Genomic DNA, 6726 nt, shown 5'->3' with positions numbered 1-6726 from the left:
TTTTGAGTGTGTTGTCTTCATATTGCACCTTATTTCAATCCCTCTTGAAACATGAAGCATAAAGTGGGCATTTGTGGTGATAGTAGTAATTCAGTCACACAGATGATTTATTTATTTTACGTGACATTTATGTAATGTCATATTTATTAATTAATTTATTACACCATATGGAAAACACTTTGTTACAGCTCCAGCTGGTGTGAAATGTGTTATATAAATAAAGCTGTACTGCATTGTATTGTATCTTTAGTAGATGGAATTTCAACCAAAAAATCCGAATTGGATTTCATGCCATGCAGCCTCAACATAGCCTAAAAGTCTACAATCCATGATGAGTTGAATAATTCAGTAGTGTACCCCTCACATTAGACCCGGATATTTAACACAAGCATCCTGAATAACCCTGGCCGTTTAACTGTAATGATGACATTTATTTTTGGTATTGACTGAAATGTTTGGATGAATTGAATCAAACTCAAGAGTATGCTTTTTAAAAAGCTGTCACTAAAAAAGAGTGAAAGTGAGGTATCCTGCTAAATATGGATGATTATTCACAAAACATCCACCTGCAAAGTGACTTTACTTTTGACTACGATGATAGTTTAAATGCGAAGAGTTTCTTCTATCAGGTCTGATCAGTCAGGGTTATGCGTGAGACTGCTGGTTTTCAGGCACGCTATCTCTGAAAATAAAAAGGCTCTGTTGTAGCTACCAACATATCCAACAGCCCCCCACGCAAGACCCACAAAAACATCCTATTTTCTCTCTCTCTGCAACAGCAGCCACATATAAGAATTAAATGACTGCCATACAGCACAGGAAGCTGCTGCTGGTCGCACTCACCCCTGTTGTTGAGTTGTTTGTGTCATCTTTAAACATAATGGTGGAGAAAGAGCTAGCCTGTCAGTTCATACCAAAATTGCGAGCAGAAGATTAGATAAACAAAATGAGACGGCACCAAGTGGGTCTCTTGAGGATGACTTAATGTGCCATTATTACAGGCATACAGAGATGAAATTTAAATACACGTCTTAGGCCTAATGAAAGCAGTCTGAGTTAATTACTTTGGATTTAGTCCCCCCTAACGTCATCGTGACATCTCCGAAGACCTCATCAAGCCTTGTCACGAGAAATTACAGCTTCATCTGACGAGATTTGACAGCGATATAAGCGTCTGACGCATATTTAAGGGGATTTCTATGTTACATTTAAATTGGTTGCCAAATGCATGGATCACATCTTGATGGGGCTTCTTTTGACGTTAACCCCTTTGACACTGAAGCAAATATCATTGGAATAAGTCGCAGGTGGACCAAGTCATGTCTGTTCATTCTAAATTTTCAAATGTGAATTTCATGTTTTTGTTACAAATCTGTCAATATTTTTTGGGAATAAGTATTCATTTAAAAAATTTGTGGATGATTAAAAAGTGGCATGTACTGTATGTTTTATGTGTGCGAGCGTAGGCGTGTGCATGTGCTCGCGTGTGTCAAGTCAAATCAATTTTATTTGTACAGCCCTTAATCACAGTCTGTGTGTGTGTATGTGTATAAGTTTGCCTCACGCGTGAAGCTCTCTCCCTCATCGGCCTTGAGCATCTTTGTTCAGTTCGATGTCAACATGATTGACCTAAATTTCAGTGCTCAACAGATCATGGAATCATAGTTCAAAGGGAATTAAAAAGTTAATTAGTAATGCTTCGATGTGAATATTCTGTATATACAATTTGGAAAATCAATGAATTCACATTATATGGTATTATTATTAATGTCATTATTTTTCACGATGTACACTTGCATAGTGTTCTGAATAAAAGGGGTTAGGGTTTCAAATTACGGTTTTAAAATCGGGATTAGGTTTCCAATAAGCATTTCAAAAAGGGCTAGGATTTCAAATTAGGAAGGTTGAAAACAAGGGTTTCAAACTAGGGCTAGGGTTTCGAATTAGGTTTTAAAAGTAAGTTTGGAGTTTCAAAGCATGGTTTTAAATTGGGTTAGGATTTCAAAGTAGGGTTTTAAACAAGGGCCAAGGTTTCAAATTAGGGTTAGATTTGCGTTTTAAACTATGAGTAGATTTTAAAACTAGGGTAGAGTTTCAAATCAGTGTTTCAAAGTAGGGTCAGTTAATAAAAGATTGAACCGTCTGAATGTCTGAGCACAAGTCAAAAACACTGTTAGAGATCTTTTATGAGGTTTGCTGACACTGCAAATTCTTCCAAGGAGTCCAGGATACAGTGCACTCATGCCAACTGTTCATAGAATGAGTCAAAATCCTCAGAAATTCAATGTTGAATCCTTTTTGGATTTGTCCTATACACATGTGGAAAATTGTTAAATATGGTGCATAATTATCCAGTTTTGTGCAGACTGTGTGAAGAGTGCTAATTATGCAGCTGAGTAAGAAGTTGATGGGAGCTTGATTGGGAGCCACTAATGCAGGATATGAGGGGGCTTCATTATATCCCATGAATGCATTACAACGTGCATCTTATGCGGGTTCAGAAGGAGTTCTGGTGCCTAAAATAAACTGTGTTTAAGGGTTTGTTGCTTTAATGGAATTTCATTTTGGAGCATGACCGTCCAGCCTGTTCGGCCAACACGATTGCTTAGCAACGTTGTGGTAAAGACAGTGAAAGAGAAAGAGAGCCACCTTGTGGAGTAGCGACGAAACAGCACTTTTATTTTAAAAGGAAGAAAAGAAGAGACAATAAAATACACTACGTCAGTTTTCATTTTCATTACTTTTATGTGTGCACCGCTTTCACTGTATATTTACAGGAAAAACAATTCGGCTGCTCTGCTACAGAAAAATAATTTTCCACCCTGCTGACATTCATTTGAAGTCTTTGCAGGGATACACGCAGATATATTCAGTGAACAACCCCCAGAAGAGCCAAGACAGACAGCTTCCTCTGGCATGATGCTGACTTCACCAGGACCGTGTCAAACAACACCCGCCATTGTGCGTGACCTACTTGAGCATGACGTCGACAATCTTTTTTCCGTCTCCTTCCGCAGCAACACCTGTCCTAAAAAATGAGAGGAAATGCCAGTGAACACAGAGGTGATTGTGTTCAAAGTGTGGATAATTGTTTTAAGTGATGAACCATGTCTGCCGTCCACGGGACATTTCCCGTGACCTTGTTTTTACCCAAGTGGCTGCATTGTTTTCTTTTCAATCGCTTCCATTTGACCGTGATAATATTCAGGAGATTCTCCGAGCATGCATGCCTAATTTTTGTTTAATGAGGTCGAACAGCGGTCTGATCTCGAGCAGCGTTCCTATAATGGATGCGATTAATACACGGATCAGTTTGTCTTGTTTTCTGCACACAATACTTCAACAAAACGGATAAAAATACATCACATAAATAATCAAATCAGTAATAAATCTTTCTTTAACAACATAAACAATTCATAGATCTTCTCCTAGCAGAAGCAACAACTAACTCAATTATGTTCTTTCCAGCCAAATCAGTTATAATGAGCTCTTCCGTGCACCATTTAAATCATCACCTGCAACTTTATTCAGAATCTGCCTTCTGGTTTTTGCATAATTCACCATATAAACGATTAACAATAACAACATGGGGAAAAAATGCATATTGGAAACAGAAGGCAGAGCGAACAAAAGCATGATGAGCTAACACAGAATATATTGCAAACGTGCAGCTTGCCTTGCTGAATATCAAACATGGTTCGAGCCTTTGGTGCAGTGTGACCACCGGCTTTCACCATACTGAATAATTTTATTGTACTCCTTTCTCCGTGCTTACTGTAGTGAGAAGTATGGGGAAAAAACTTTCCACATTCCTATGAAGAATGTGCTGTGTCAAAGAGGTGTCAAAATTGGACTGCATGTGGCACAGTGTATGTCATGCATTTTTTTCAATGTCAATGTTTCTGTACAGGGTGAATGGAGCCTATCAAAAATAACTCCTTTAGAGTGTTACCTCCACCTGTTAGTACGTGAAACTTCTCATGGTAAAACGGGAAATTCATCAGGTCAAAATGTTCAAGTCACCGCCTTATAATATGATGTTGAAATTGGATGTAACAGCAGGGCTTGACACTATATTTTTCAACCTGAACAACTCAATATTTTTTTTTAAATAATTGGATCCAAAGAGTTTGTGGCTTGGATTGTTTCTTTTATGAAATAGGTTGAAATGACCATTTAGTTGCCGACACTGATATAATATGTCCTCATTTGCCGTGGTGTGCCATGCCACAAAGCCTAAAATAATGTAGCAAACTAAATGCCGCCTTACACCCAAACAATGCGACCAATAGTCACCCATATTGAAGTTGACATCTCACATCAACCTCTGAAAATTTTAGAATGATTGCCTAAGTATGATGGATTTTATGACCTTTTCCTCTCCATTGAGGCACTCGCTCCAAAGCTTATGTCACTCAATGATGTCCATAAAATACAAAATATTGGGGCGATCATTGGGATATTTTTAAAGATTGATGTGGGTATAAGGAGAGACGTCACATACATTTTGGCAAAGAGTGATTGCAGTTTTCTGACATATTAAGAAACCTAAGCTTTGTTCAGTGTTCTCCTCGGCTCTCGTTGTTAACAAATACATACCTATTTTACATACAGTGCTCTGAAAAAAAAATGCAATTTCTGTGTTTTTTGCACATTTATCACTCTCAAAGGCGGGCATGGCCCCCTATAGCCTGCCCATGACGACAGGTCTGAATGTAATGAGTGAAAAGATGACAGGGTTTCTTCATATTAATTCATTTACTACCATTGACGGCTAAAGACGTCAAAGATCTTTTTTTTTTTTTTTTACTCGGCTGGTAGTGAACCTATGTGCTCTCATATCTGCAAAACTAAATATGTAACTCCGAGTTAGACTGACTATGGGAAATCAGAATGCTTATTAGAAGTGTTTATAAACATTGTAGAGATGTGCAGCGAGACAGAAAAGGTACTAGTCAATAGCATTCTCTGTAGTAGTACAGTGATTTTACCAAGAGATTGTGCTGTTTCTGCTTTTTGTAATTGACTGTGCAATCGCAGTTGACACTGGCTTTTTGTTCCCGCACCTTCCGTCTCAATCATGTGTTCCAACAGGAAATATGCAAATCCAGCCATTTAAAAATGAAATTATTGATTTTATTGGGGTGAAAAAGAAAATCGAGATAAGCAAGCAAAGGCTCCACTGTCTTCCCTGACTGGAATGACCTTGTTTAAAATGATTATTGTACTTTATTCTTCATACATTTCACTTCTTTTTTTTATATGGAGCCAAAACCTATGGCTTGCCCCCTAAAGTGATATGCTAAAGATAGAGAAAGAATGAGCTGGAAAATACAAATCCTAGGCTATGGGTCAATTCTTCAGCTGTTCTTACCTTGAATCTACTGTAAAACTGAACTTACTTTATATATATATGTACTTTTTCAATCTCATATTAGTTGACTCCAACCAAATATAGGCTGTTAAATTGAAGGGGTGATGGAGGAAAAGGTTAAACAAGTTCAGTGGGTTCATTCTGTGAGATTGCTGAGGTATTCTACCTTCCAATTTGTTATTTTAACATTCATGACTAGTGACCTACAAGGCTTACTATCTAATTGCTTCATGAGTCACTCCTCTCTGTGAAAAAAAACAGCAATTGGCACCATGTTGTGATGTAAGACCCTTGTAAGCCTCACAAAGTGTTGACTGCTGATCTAGAAACTGTGTGATGCTTAGTGTTGTGATTGAGTAGACAGGACTGGTGAATTCCAATTTCGTCTACGCTTAGTTGAAACAAAAAGCTTTTGTAAGGTCTCATCACTCTCGTTTAAACGCTCTGGTTCTACCGCGGTGAGGCTGTACAGCAGAAAAATTGCATGTCATCTGCTTAGCGCTACTTGCTCACTTTCTCCGCCCACACCAGCAAATGTTTTTGGGACTTCTCAAGAGAGCTTTGCAAAGGACATGGATGCATTCAGACCAACTCCCTAATGTAGGTCCCCAGAGGGTAAAACACATATTTACTCTGACTTCTCACATCCACACAGTGGCAGGCTGTCAAGGCAGTAAGGGTCATATTGCATTGTCCTCTATATCTTCATAATAAGGAATTTGACTTTTTTCCCCGTGGGCATGACAGCTTGCTGAAGAGGGTGAAAAACTTTTGCTTCCTGCTATAAAAGGCTGGCAAGATGATATAGTTGATATTTAATGTACTGTAAATCCTGGTTACCTCCAAGACCGCCTTGATTTTCACAGTAAAACAAGAGCTACACAGCGAAATTGGCAGTGTTCAACACCTACAGAGTTAAATGTAACATGTTAACAGTGTATATAATTGGTCCACATTAAATATGGTTAAAATAACTTTTGAAAGTGTTATTTATTTATTTTATTTTTTTGCACTGCGTTGCGGTTATCACAACTCTGATGGTAGTTATTTAACACAACTCTGGTCAGTGTTGATTTTACATTACACAAGTGTGTAGTGTTGAATGTTAATGTTAAATTTTGGTGTTGTACTTCTTAACACTAATAGCGAGTTGCTTTCATTATTAACACTAGAAATGTTAATATTAACTAAATATTTAACTCTGATAGAGAGTCCTAAAAAATACTGCAATGTCAATTTGCACAATCCCAATTCATTCGCAAATAAATTTACGAAATTATTAGCTTCTCTAAAAATATACCACTTAAGTAGTTAAAAATAACATGAGTATGCTTAAAATAGATTTGATACTC

The sequence above is a fragment of the Idiotropiscis lumnitzeri genome, chromosome 5 (genome assembly GCF_059441095.1).
Source record: "Idiotropiscis lumnitzeri isolate Australia: NSW breed Sydney's pygmy pipehorse chromosome 5, RoL_Ilum_1.0, whole genome shotgun sequence".
Lineage (NCBI taxonomy): Eukaryota > Metazoa > Chordata > Actinopteri > Syngnathiformes > Syngnathidae > Idiotropiscis > Idiotropiscis lumnitzeri.
The sequence above is the reverse complement of the archived record's forward strand: the minus strand, read 5'-3'. Positions refer to the sequence as shown.